Consider the following 14906-nt stretch of genomic DNA (forward strand, 5'->3'; position numbering starts at 1 on the left):
ATACATTAAAATTTAATCTTGTGATTTGATGCAAAGTGCATATTGTAATACTCTGAGTTTTTTTCTATGCTGTGTTCCAGAGCTGAAATACTTTCTCTGCCTCCAGGTTAAGAAATCAATTACAAGTTTATGCATGCGTTTTTGTCCTGGAGGGAAATGTAGAGTTGATTCAGACAAAAGTCTCAGAATTGAACTGCATTCAAATTGTTCATGAAATTTCTGTGTCTGTAAGAGAAAGGAATTGTGCAAGCAGTGTTGTTTTTTCTAGAAGTTTCAACATTTCTCTAGCACTGAACATTATGAAAATGATGAGTATGCTAAGTAGCTAAAAAGTGTTGTGTATCCTTTACCCTCATAGTTAATATTTTAGCAATGTATAATTTCACATTGTTATCAAATATGATTTACCTTATAATAATAAAAATGGAACAGAAATAATTCTGAAAATTCTATCTGAAAATTGGTTTAAACTCTGCTTTTTAAAATTCTGCTCTTCATGGAATGCCCCAGAACTCTAAAAATTAACATTAATATTATTAATTCTAGTTATTTTAAAGTATCTCACTCCTCTGGAGTAAAAGGCAATGCAAGTGTTTTAGAAGAGTTTTCATTAGTGGCAAAAACATTTTCATTGTTGCAGTGGGATGACACCACCTGGTTGCCAGGTGCCCACCCAAGTCACTCTATCACTCCCCTGCTCATCTGGACAGTGTAGAGAAAATAGAATGAAAGGCTCGAGGGTTGAGATAAGGACAGGGAGAGATCACTCGCCAATTACTGTCAAGGGCAAAACTGACTTGACTTGGAGAATTTACTCAGCATATTGCCAATCAAAATCAGAGAATGGGAATGAGGAAAAAACTAAACCCTAAAAAACACCTTTTCCCCCCACCCTTTTCTTCTTCTTCCCAGCCTCAACTTCACTCCTGAATTCTCTCCTTCCTCCCCACCAGCAGCACAGGGGGATGGGGAATGGGGACTGCAGTCAGTTCATCACGTCTCTGCTATTCATTCCTCCTCAGGGGGAGGAATCCTCACATTCTTCCTCTGCTTCAGTGTGGGGTCCCTCCTGCAGGTGACAGTCCTCCACAAACTTCTCCAATGTGATTCACAGAATCGCAGAATCATAGAATATGAGAAGTTGGAAGGGGCCCACAAGGATCATTGAGTCCAACCCTTAGACCTTCACAGGACCACCCCAAGAGTAATACCATGTGCCTGAGAGTATTGTCCAAACACTTGAACTCTGTCTGGCTTGGTGCTGTGACCACTTCCCTGGGGAGCCTGTTCCGGTGCTCAACCACCCTGTGGATGAAAAACCTTTTTCTAATATCCAAACTAAACCTCCTCTGACAGCTTCAGGCCATTCCCTCAGGTCCTGTCACTGGTCACCACAGAGAAGAGATCAGTGTCTGCCCCTCCTCTTCCTCTCAAGTGGAAGTTGTAGACTGCAATGAGGTCTCCTCTCAGTCTCCTCCAGGTTGAACACACCAAGTGCCCTCAGCTGCTCCTCATACGGCTTCCCCTCAAAGCCCTTCACCACCTTTGTTGCCCTCATTTGGATGCTCTATAACAGCTTAATAACTTTCTTACATTGTGGTGCCCAAAACTGCACACAATATTCAAGGTGAGGCCACATCAGTGCAGAGCAGAGCAGGACAATCCCCTTCCTCGACTGGGTGGTGATGCTTTGCCTGATGTCCCCCTGGACACAGTTGGCCCTCCTGGCTGCCAGGGCACTGCTGACTCATATTCAACTTGCCATCAATCAGAACCCCCAGGTCCCTTTCCATGACACTGCTTTCCAGCATCTCATTCCCCAGTCTGTACGTGCATTTGGGGTTGCCTCATCCCAGGTGTAGAATACGTACTTTCCCTTGTTGAACCTCATATGACGGGTGATCTCCCAGTCCTCTAATTTGTTGAGGAATCCTTCCCACAGGCTGCAGTTTTCACAGGCTGCTTCACCATGGATATCTTCCACTGGGTAACAGTCTTTCAGGAACAGCCTGTTCCTGTGTGGGTCACACACGAGGTCACAAATCCCACCAGCAAACCTGCTTGTGTGTGGGCTCCTCTCTCCATGGGACTGCAGTCCTGCCAGGAGCCTGCTCCAGCATAGGCTTCCCACAGTGTCACAGCCTCCTTCAGGCATCCTCCTGCTCTGTCATGAGGTCCTCCCCATGCAAGTTCATCTCTGCTCCACCAAGGATCTCCATGGGCTGCAAGACCTGCCTGACCATGGTCTGCACCAAGGCCTGTAGGGGAATCTCTGCTCCAGTACCTGGAGCATCTCCTCCCCCTCTTCCACTGACCCTGGAGTCTGCAGGGTTGTTTATCTCATGTATTCTCACTCCTTTCCTCTGGATGTGGTTGCTGTTTTTTTTCCTCCTACTTAAACTTTGTTGTCCTGGAGGTGCTACCACCCTCGCTGATGATCCTGGCCAGTGGCAGGTCCATCTTGGAGCTTGCTGGCACTGGTTTCATTGGACATGGGGAAGCTTCTAAAAGCTTCTCACAGAAGCCATGCCTGTAGGCTTTCTACTACCTGAACGTGGCCACGCAGACCCAGTATGACTGTGCTCTGTCAGGTATGGTGTACACTCAGAATGTGAAAGATCACTCACAGAGGAAAGTGCTTCATGTGTTTTATGTACATCAGTGAACAAGATAAATCAGAAAAATGGCTTGATTAAAAAAAAATTTATCTGAACCAAGGTTTGAAACAAAGTGCATATGCATATCTTTAGACACAGAAACAAATAAATTCTCCATTTAGCATAAAGGCAAGGAGAAGTTGCCATTCAGAAGAAATATTTAAAAAGCTTCTATATGTTTTAGGCTATTTAGAACTGGACTACTTACTACAAGAATAAAAATACAGTAAACTGCAAACATGATTTTGCCCAATCATACAAGATCTCTACGAACAAGAAGTTTGTCTCATTTATCTGGGTTAAAGCATGGTTTGTCACAAGGCTGCATCATGTGAAAATCTATGATTTCCTTTGTGGTCTCTGGGGAAAATGGGACTATTTGTCCCTGAGCAGGCTTTAAAACAGTATTGTCAAATACCTTAATGTGTCATGTGCAGAATGATGTTTAGGAGCCATTCCCATGCTATGCAAAGTTAGCCCAATGTCCGTTGTTGGGTTGCTGTGTAATTGAGTGGCACGTTTGCAGCCTGTCTCAATACTAAGCAAATACATTTAAGGAAGCACAGATTGTAGACAGCAGGCAGTTACTAACCAAGCTTTTTGCAGCACATATGCTACAGAACAACAAATTTGAACAGAGAGATGAAAATATAGGTTTGAGGGTCAGTGAACAATGCCAATTTGTATGACATAATTACAGAAACATCTGTGCCAATTTTTTCCTATGCCCCTGAGAACATCTACAAATTACATAATAACTATTAAAGTTTGCAGTTTGTTCCTTGGCAGAAGAACAGTTCAAATTTTAGGCTGTTTATATGACTTTTCTTTTTTACGTCTGTTTGAAGTTGATTGCTGTTTGAACAAACTGGCACCTCTTTCTTCCTGAGACTTCGGATTTTTTCTAAAGTTTGTTCTGTTCAAAAAGAAAGTTTCAATGCCTGAATCATAATGTCAGAGCCAATGAGTATCTAGTGGCTGACAACAACCTGCCACCTTTTGCCACTTCATCTTAGGTCTGGCTGAAAACTCAGGATTCAAAGTAATGCAAGGGTCTGGAAGAACCTTTGGGAACTGCCCTCAGGGACTGCCTGATCCCTGGCATGCTCTACAGAATTTCTGAAGGAAGGGGTGATACACATCTTATTCTTCTGCAAGGAGTATGTGGCCATATAAGTAGATTTCTGGTCCACACTAATGTGTTTGTCAGACAGGGAGAGACCATTATATAAATGAGTTATTTTCTTTGTTATCCCCTTATCATCCACACTGTGAAAGAACACCATTAAAACAGTCTTGAATCTGATCATACTGAGTGCTGTATAAACAGATAAACTATTCCTTCCAGAAAATATTCTCCACTTTTTTTAAGACTGAATACTGCATTATCAGGTGACCAAAGAGAGAAATCATGGATCCTTTTCACTCAGTGAGGAATCTAGAAATGTGAATATTTTCCTAACATAGGTTATTTGATTTTTTACTCCATACAACAGCTGTCGAACACAGAGACTTCCAGCTGTCCTGTCCTTCAGCAGTCTCAGCCCAGATACAAGAACTTGAATCCCAAAGAGCAACACTGCACCAAGAATTAATGCTAGCAATTAAATAAGAGTGCATCTCTTTCTGCCTGCATCAGCTACCCATAACACTATATCTTCAAGTCACAATATAATGCGATATACAATGTGTATCTTAGATACCCATAGTGGTGTGGTTAAAGCAAGAGGCCAAGATATGTGTCATTTTAGCAAAAAAGCAATCTTTGAAGTGTAAGTCTTTAAAAAAACCAGCTTGTTTATCAAGGAACAGAGATTAATCACAGGTATTATTTTAAATACAAATCAGTTATACTATATTTCATTCTTAGAACCACTTTTATTTGTCTTCCTGAATATGAAAACAGTGGGACTGAAATGGGTAAGAAAAGAAAAAATGAGATGAGGGAAAGGAGTAAGAGTCTTAAAAGTATTCTCTAAATAAAAGTGTGAATACCATAATCAAGGAGAATAAACAGGGACCCAAGGATACCAGTGAGTACACTTCCTCAGGAGTTCAACTTAACTTCATATCTTCAGATACAAAATTTCTTGTAAATCTCATTATCTTCCTATATGCCTATTTGGAAAAGTGCATTGGTGGCTTATTCTAAGACACACGTCATATGTCTATAAAATGTTCTTAAATGGGAACTACAGCAAATTTTAAGAATGTGAAGCTTGTAATGTTGTCTCAGTTCTAATTTTAGTATCCTAACAAGCCAGCCTTTGTCAAATAAACTGAGTGTTAAAAGAAGTGTGAATATATCATCCCTATCTTCATTAAGCATGCCATACTTGTCTTATGGAATGGCAATTAAATGAACAGGCTTCTCAGAAGTTCAGGGCTTTTCCCTCATCTTTGAGATGAGAGTGAACAGTGAAAAGCAGTTTTCCCCTGAAATTTATTGTGAATATGCTGGATTGGTTTTGGTAGCTAGTGGTATTCGCCCCAGTTCAGCCTCCAACAAGAGCTAAAAGTAGGAAGAAATAGCACTGGAAATCAGAAGCCAGCTCAAGCACTAGGCATGGTGGAGGCAGAGCCCCTGGGCTTGGCTGCAGATGAAGTTAGGGCAACAGGTCCAAATAAGATCAGCAGCAGGATGGAATATTAGCTGTGGATTTGTGGTCAAGTGTGATTACTTGAGGAAAATAGGTAGGTTTGACTAGGCATTTGTGAGGGCAGAGCAGCTGCCTTATATCTTCCATACTGGATTATTCCTCAGATTTGAGATAAGGATTACTTTTAACTTTCCTTTAACATTGACACAGAAATGTGTATAAAGTATTTAATTTTTTTAATAGCTATCATAATAAAGGAATTTAGGGGAGTCCCTGTACATCATTTGACACTCTATGAGAAGATGAGTATGGACTTTGCTGTCTTTGTCTGAGACAATCAAATCAGCTGGAGTGCTTGGTTCAAGTAGAGTGAAAGGTTTCAGCTAAAAAAGTGTAAGAAAAAATTTCCCAATGTCAAAATGATCAGTTTTTCATTGAAAGACTATCACTTTATGAAAAAGTAAATAGGAATTTACCTGAAAAATGAAACAAGATGATTAGTTTTCAATTTTTTGTTTCAATAAATTGAAAGAATCTTTCATTTTGAATTGATTGCTATATTGTTGTCAATGTTTTACCTTAAAAAATATGCATTAGTTACTCAACTCTGTCTCTGAGAAAACAGTTGGCCCAATGTACTACTAAATATGAAAGAACTGGGTGCACACATATTTCAGAAGAATGATCTGAGATCGCTGTGTAGGTAGTCACCCCTCAACCCTTTCTAAAAAGACTAGAGATGAGTGGGCACTCTGCAAATATAGAGAGCATTATAACCCCTCTATGACTATATGTCTGTGTTAGTTTTTGTACCTCCTTTATGCTGTTACAACCAACTAAGATTCTGAAGGCCATTTCTGCTAGATATGCTGTCCTTCTGAATAGCTATTAAAACCTGCATTATGTGAAAAAGAATTACAAGCTAAAAATTCTTGGACTTCAAATGCAAATGAACAAGGATTTAATAACTAGGCAATCATTGAAACATAACTCTCTTATGGAAGAGTAATATAGAAAAACCTCTGTGCATAAATAATGTCTTTATGTTTTGAAATTCATCATACCAGTGGCATGCTAGCTATATGAACTGAGGATTCTGGTAATTTTTAGGACACAGGTACTTCATAGTATAATGAAGAAAATGGCCTAATATTCTTCCCACAGGAAGTGCATCCTGTGAGAGACAGCATGGTTCAATGAAAAGCACCTCACTGAGAGGTAAGTCCTACATTGCAACATGCAATCATTTCCTTCAGAAATTTGTTTGAGTCTTGCATTTGATGATGTTCCTATATGAAGAACATGTCCATAAAAAATTGAGGATCTATACTGACTTTAAATAAAAAAGGTCTAGATATTATAGATTAGAATCATATAATTATTCAAGTTAGAAAGGACTTCTGTAAGAGATGGAGTTTAGTTCAGGTTGCTCAGGGACTTGTCCGTCAGAGTATGCTGCACAGATTATAAACTTTTTCCATTCTATTTTAACTCAAAGCCCTGTGTTTGTAACTAGGCAAGACCTACTGATGAAGAATTTAATGAAGCTCATATAGTATAGTTTTCATTTTCTGAAAGCATAGTATTCGCTTATTATATTTCGTAAGCACACTTGAGTTATACAAATACACAAACTGTCAAGAACTTTCCTGCTGTACTTGATTTCATCACGACTTAATTTTTACTTTTGCATTTGAATTAGGCTTATGTGAAGCATTTTTTTGGAATGCTGCAAAGTTCTGACAATGTAGTGGAAAGCCTTTTATGGATCCTTCAGATCTATAAAGTCTTTTGTTTTGTTTTGTTCTCATATTGCAATTTATGTTATTTCTATTTATTTCTAGGTTTTGGCAGTAAGGATTTTAATAGGGTGGGAGGATTGGTCTGGATGCATTTTCAGAGCTAGTTCATCACTACTGCTGACCTGCTACTAGCACACTGCTAGAATGGAGTTTTAGTGAATTAAGTGAAAACAATCACTCAAATATCTGGAGTTACTCTTTGTGCCTGATTGTCTGAACCTGCCCCAGAAAATTTCATGCTTGTTATGTGTTTTGGAAGCCAATATCTAATTTAAGCCACAGCTCTCCTCTTGAATGTAGGAGTGGGTTCCACTCTTTTGTTCAGGTATGAACCCCCAAACATCTGAATGAGGCAGTGAGATAAGGAACCATTCTCCTCATCCTTTCTACTTACACACTGATGTCCTTGTGTCCAAAAATATGAGAAGTGACTGTGCTGCTCTGCAGCGCTTTCTCAGCCTGGATGGCTGCTGAGAGTGCACCAGCCCTGTGGAAAAGCTGACATAGGAGCCCTAGCTGGAAGGTTTTGTCTGTAGTTAGGGGGCAGACAGACGGAAGGATCAGGAGCCTATCTTGAATGTCTGGAGATCATCCCTAGAGAAATCACCATTCTGTTAACTATTCAGACAGCATATGCTGGTGAGCTGACTAATATATTTATCTAAAGCTTCTCTGTATTACTTCTCTGCTTTACATGCACAGGGATATAATTATTTGAAAAGGTGTCTCAAAAATGTCCAAAATCACAGCAAGATGGGTACAAGATTAGCAAGCATGATGCCTTGAGGGGCCCACATAAGCCCTGAGTGGAAAAATTTAATACTGTGGATGATAAAAGTGAGCTTTTTTGTCTGGGTAAGATGAAATGTTCAGTGAGAAAATACATGTTGGGGAGAGAGAGAGAACATTTTTTCTTTAACAGGCGCAGACAGTAGTAGAAGTAGATTAATTTATCAATAATTGACAAGTAGGCTACATTTTTACAAATGGAGGAGTGATAGTAAGATGGCTATACTTGTGACATCCAAGGGACAGATAATTTCTTTTCCTTGTCTTTGCTTTTTTTGAGACAGAATTGTGTGTAAAGGAAGTATGATAAATATTTTAAACATTTATTTCATTTAAATATTAAAAATGTTGGGTTTAGTGATTTGTATAGAAACATAGAATCATTTATATTCAAAAATACCATGAAGATCATCCAGTCCAACCTTTAACCTTTGACCCTGAGTTAGCTCAGTTGGTTAGAGCATGGTGCTAATACCACCAAGGTTGTGGGTTCAACCCCCATATGGGCCATTCACTTAAGAGTTGTCTCCATGATCCTTGTGGTTCTATTCCAACTCAGAATATTCCAAGAAATTCTGTGAAACCTAGCACTGCCAAGTCCATCAAACAATGTCCCTCCCATTCCATCAGCCAATGTTTGTTTAGGAGAATAAGGGTGCTCTGCTTCTTATCTTCCTTTGTTCCTTCTACTCATGATTTACTAGCTTAAAGCCAACCTAGTTACAATCAGATTCTTTTGCCTATCTGTTTTTTGATTGTCTTTTACCTTATTCTTGTCTTCATTGTAAATTTCACTCTGAGTCTTAGATCCTAAGCCCAAAACATCTCCAGAGAGGTCTTCTGTCTTTCAGATATCTTTTCTTAGTTTGTCTTCTCTCAATTAGTCTACAGTGTACAACAAGGAGATGTTTACTTCCTTTCACTGTCAATGTTATGTGAAATCTTCTCTGAGATTTTTGAGGACACAGATGTGAGTCGTATTCCAAGCACTAGTGCCTTATATGGATTGTAGGCTTGACTGAGAGGAAAGGGTGAAACTGGGTGACTGAGAGGAAAGGGTGAAACTGGGAGATTGAAAAGCCAAAAAGGCAAACTTTCTAGTGATTTCAAATCTATTATGTGTATGTCTACTTTAAGTCTCTGGGACCATGTTTATCACTATGTGAGTATAACCAAAACTGTGTATTCTACACCCTCTATGTCATTTATGATGGGCAGTTAATAAATGGATTGTTTGCAGCAGCTGCCCAGAGCACCCCTGACATCTCAGGCTGCAGGCTGGGTGTTAAAAAAATCTCTCTTGAGTTGGGTTCATTTGTCCTGCGGATTTACTTTGAAACCTGCACAGTCTCCTATCTATGCAAGATGTGTGAGGGACAGTAGTGGGCTGTGTACAGTTTTGGCATCCAGTATTTCTTGAATGGCCAGAGAAGAGTCTGGAGTGGCCAAGCCTGTGGCTAATGGGTGACTGTGAAGTCTGGAGCCTGCCTATACCTGCAGTTTGGACCACGGCAATACCCCACAAAGAGCGAATTTCCCAGAGACCATTGGCACAGAAATCACCATAGAAAATTTGCCTGTGGTGTCCTACAAATCTAAAATGAAATCACAGCTGAAAATGACATTTAGAAAATTCAATCAGTAGAGAAAGCTGAGCAGTTTACAGGGTCCACATCTCTGTAAGTATATGAGGATAAACTGTTCAGCCTGTATATTACCCAAAACATTTACAAACTGTCCTATTAATGAATTATGTGATATTCCACATAGCAATACAAATAAATCCGACTCAGGCAAAGATATGATGAGCAGGCTGCTTGTTGAAAGCCAGAGAGTGCACAAACAGATACAGACATAAGCATACATATGCTACTTTAAATGCTTATAAAAATTAGACGTTAAATTCCAAGGACGCTTTTCGGAATCCATTCAGGGTAGAATTTACACAGTCCTTTCATGTTTTTGAACTCAGCCCCTATTTAAATGGATGGGAACTAAACATCCACAACCCTTAAGAAGTTAAAAATAAGTAGATCATTAGTCACTTTGTGCCTCAGTTTCATAGGGAATAATAATTTTCCTTTCTGTCACCTCTCATCTGTCACAGCTATTTTGAAATGAGGGTTATCTCATGTAGAATGACTTCCATGTGGATTTGCTATAGAAACATCCTAGATCTCTAGGGGCTAGGGATATATTCACCAGCCTATACTTCTCCAAATCCTCTTTTTTGCCATTTTTTTATAAAGATATGTGTAGCAGTTGCCTTTATCTCATCATCAGTCTGGTTATTATTTAGCTTGGTTAGGAATTTAGGCATTTCTTGTTTAGCCAAGCTGGCCTTCTGCTCTGTCTACCTATTTTCTTGCAAACTGGGATGAATTGCACTTAAACATCATGAAGGTTGTCCATGGGGATCAGCCAGCTTCCCTGGGCACTTTTGCCTGTAAGAACAGCCTCCCAGGAGGACCAATTTATCAATTCCCTGAACAAGTATAACTCTACTATCCTGAAGTCCAGAGTCTTTAGTCAGAGTTTTTAGAATAATTTAGGTTGGAAGAGGCCTCTGGGAGTCATCTGGTCCAGTCCCACACCCAGAGTGCGTCCAACCTAGCTTGGGTTGCTCAGGACCAAGGACAGATATGCCACACAGTTTCTGGGCCATGTCTTCCCATGTTTGGTTACCTTCAGTGCTAAAAAAATTTTGTCTATCTACTCAGAATTTGCCTTGTTTTAACTTGTGACCCTTGACTCTCATCTTATCACTGAGTACCTTCAAGAAGAGTCTGGCTTCATCTTCCCTAGACCCTTCCATGAAGTACTCTGCTACTTACCATTCTCAGGTTGCTTCAGGGTCCACATTGTGGTCACTGCAGCCCAAGGCTGCCCTTGATTGTCTTATCCCTGAACAGTTCTTCGTTGTTTTTTAGTAGGTTATCCACAAGAATACCTCCCCTGTTTGAAAAAATCCTTGTCAAAACATTCTGTGAATATCTCTTTTGCATGGGTGATGAACAGCAGGAAAAGTTCATTTCGTATGTTTTACTACAAACTGAATTACTAAAGCGTGACTAAGTTTCTAGCTTGGCCAGAGCAATGAATGCCTCCAAAATACACTATTTATTAGCTTGTGGCACTGGCATAACCAGCATAGATATGATATATAACTTGTCAGAATTTGACTGGAAAGTGAAGCTGCAGTTATAACCTGAAAATATTTCCTGTGTAATAGGTATTGATGCGAAGAATACTAAAGTCTATTTGTATAAAGGATTGAGCATCCTTATTAGAAAGATTTCATTAAAAAATATTGACAGTCCAATAAAGTACCGTGAGTCAATCTTTTTTATGCCATTAGAGTTGATCTCAAAAAGGGCAGAAAATCCTACTTGTATAATCACAATTCTGCCATCAATAATTTAAAACAATAAACATAATTTTATTTCTGACTACCATTATTATTTGGCTGTCATGGAGAATTTAAGATAATGATGAAAACCACTTATTGATTGTTTTAAAAGTGTCACAGATATTCCAGCTTGTTGTAGATGATTTGCTGTTTAGCTGGTTAATTAGGATTAGGAAATCAGATAAAATGCAAGGTTTTGGCTTTTCATATAATATGGGAATAAGCATCATTGTAGACTTATCTCACTTTCTCAACAGTCCTTAGTTGAGAGTCCATGTATGAGGTCTTTCATTGGAAGTTCTGCAGAAAAGCAGTGTAGTGAAATATGGCTCCCTGGCAATCTTTCATTACTTATGTCTATTTTTAATCATTTCCCACTACAGCACAGTGGGAAATGCAGGACAAAACCATATTTGGATATATTTAGCCAAGAGATTTACAACTGCTAGGAAAATCGAGATAGTACACAATATGACCAGCAATTCCTCAGCAACTTTGGACGCTTCTGATCTGCATTCAGCTCTTCACACTCATTACCACAGCTGAGTTTGCGGTTTCAGTCCTTATATTGATACATTTGAAAGTGTAAATCCAGATAATCCCAAATATCGTCAAAAGCTTAAGGGTAAAAACATCTTTTCTTCTTTGTTTGCTATGGCATAAGAAGTAGTGTGCTGTATGTTTTATAGGTACAATTTTTTGCATAAGAATAAGTACTCTGAAAGTTCAAGCAATGTGAAACTCAAACCAGGCTCTGAAAATTAGTGTCTATTTTTAGTCTTGTTTTTCTTGTGCCTCAGCTCCACATCTGTAAAGTAGGATTCATAACACCCACTATCTCAACAGGATGCTGTGAAAATGCAATTATATGTATTCACAGCACAGATACTGGAAAGAAAATTATTATAAAGGAAGTCTGTGAGGAATTCTCATATTCAATGCAAAGTTTGATTGCATGTAACAGCTGATCATCAAATAGCAAAGATTTGAACTCTTTTTGTCTATGTACAGAGTAACACAGATCTCAGAAAAAAAATAGCAGCAATTAGGCATTAAATTTAATCCCTATTATAGGCACAGGGAAGACACAGGTTTCTACATTGTCTGCCAATATATGTGTCATGGTGTGCATTATGACTATGTAGATTAGCATATGCTAGTCCGTTTAACCATTTCATTTTGAAGCCCTAGTGTTCATGTCTGTGTATATTGAAATAAAATTTTGGTTATTGTACATAAGTGACTATATGCAGATGAGATGTTCCTTTGTATTTTTACAGCTTGTATCAAGATTATCCTCACCATTACCCGGCCAAATGTGTCTTAGTCTTCAAAAGCCAATATTCACAGTGTGATGATTTTCTGCCTGTACTAATGTTTGGGTTTGGTTGGGGTTTTTTCCTGATCTTTTCTGTTATCAGATATTAATCTTTCATTTATATTTAATTCAATTATTATTGCTCTAGCGAAGATTTTCATAGGGTATTCCAGTTTCAATAGATTAGAAAATTGAAAAATCATGAATATTGGGACATTACTTATTGTAACCTCTTTTGGAGACATTCTTTCCAGTCAAATATGGTCAATTCCAAGCCACTGAGATTGGATAAAATGAGAAGATGCAAAAAGGAGCTCCAGAGTCAAAGACACATCCTCATGGAGATACAGTCAATGCTCTGCTTTATTCCAAAAAATACACACATTATCAAGGGTCCTACAGGGTTCACACGCTCTAGCTGTATCTTTATTTGCTCTACTCGCCAAGGCATGTGCTCTCTCCTTTTCAGGTCCTCCCATCTCCCGGTTTCTCACACCCTGGATAACATCCTCTTCTCTTGTTTACCTCTATGCAGCTTTCTCATATCTGCTGCTCAAGGACACAGATCCCTGCCGTCCAGCACGCAGGCTGGATTGTGCAAACAGGCCTGCAGCAATATGTCCTGCATCATCTAAGATACTCTCAACAATTGGAGTGGGTATTCTTCCATTTATCAGTAAAGGATTCACAGGTACCAGCAGGACATACATACCTGAATGTATTTACTCTCATTTGAATATGTCCTTGAGAGGTGGGGGAAATGAAATGAAGGAAAGTGGAACTTAGGATCTGTAATAATGGGGTCAAATGCATCTCTGTTTGGGTATATTTCCTCCTGAGAAGATGTATAAACCTTTTCACATTCAGGCCTGCCAGGAATGGAGCAGTATTTTCCCGGGTTTATGACTTTGCATCTGCCAAAATCTAAGATGTTACTTTGCAACTGTCACTGTTCCATTAATGCAATAATTTATCCATCTGGGTGTCAAGGCATTTGATGATATTTGCTGGTGATCTTGGAAATGTAGATTGATATTATTTTTTTTCTGAATATTTCAAGTGTGCCCTTTACAGAGTAACAAATCAGTCCCATGTGCCTAAAACTATTGCAATTAAACCCCATATCTGCTAACTTTTTTTTTGTAGAGACAGAAGCTTAATTATATTAATATATCTTAGTTGCACATTGGGTCTGCATCCGTTTTATTAAATGATATTTAAGGCACTCTTTATGGTGTCCCAGGAAAAAAAGTGTGCTGCCCAAATCAGTAATTTTAGCCATATATGAAAACTATTTTTGCTTGAAATGTCTCTGAAAGAAAGTTCATGTCACAGTAACTTGTTATTGAAGTAGTTCTTATAACATTAATCCATTTAATTTGGCTTCTGCTTGACCCTAGCTTAGAATATAATATCATTTAAGAAGAGCCCTGTATTATTCCTCTCAGATACGCGTTTTGATAGTGTTCATCAGTACTGAGGGAGAACAAAAAATTTGCTCTGACCTCCTTGGCAGTATTCTCTCTTTCTGGACCCAGTTGTGTGCAGCTGGAGAAGCCTGAGGTCTGTGTCTGGAGAGGGGAAAAACATGGCTACAGAGCAAAGAGAGAACTGTGGTCCTTTGACAGAACATGCCTGAAGCAGACAGTGTGAGCATCGTGGGTAAGGAAGAAAAAATGTCAGGCTATACAGAAGTGTGTTTTTCTATCACTGTTCTTACCTTGTTTCCAAGCTGAAAAGCCCATGCATGACTTGTACCTTGTTATTCTTATGACATGTTTAAGTGGAAATACAAGTTTTGTATAGGACATGTGATACCCTTTTACATAGACATTAATTTCTTATGAATAAAAGGCTTCCTGAGACACAAGAGTAGTAACATGCTAGCACAGACACACACTGGCAGTGAGAGGAAGTGACCCCTTCTCCAGCTTTAGTATTAGCTGTTTTCTTTGTGGCTTTTACAGACTTTTATACCAGAACATTTCTTTTTCCACTGTGTTTCGAACAGTGGCACTTTCAGTTTGCAAAACTTCTACATATAAAATTTACTGCATGGAACAATGTATGGAGGGGAATAGTCCCTCTGCTGCATATCTTGTGGGAATCTCATCTGAGCACTCAGCTCTTACTGTGTCTGTTTTGTAGGAAAGAGGGAACAATTTTTTGTATTTTTTTAACTGCAAAAGTAATTTTTCTTTTGAAAGATTTGTCTGTGGACTCATTTTGACTGTATTTTAGTTGAACTTTTTGATATATTTTGCAGGAATTAACTAAAGATTCCCAGTACTGATTTCCCAAGTCACCAAAACCTGTCAGATATCAGTGCAA

This window comes from Manacus vitellinus, unplaced genomic scaffold (genome assembly GCF_001715985.3).
Source record: "Manacus vitellinus isolate BGI_N305 unplaced genomic scaffold, ASM171598v3 scaffold_5_pilon, whole genome shotgun sequence".
Lineage (NCBI taxonomy): Eukaryota > Metazoa > Chordata > Aves > Passeriformes > Pipridae > Manacus > Manacus vitellinus.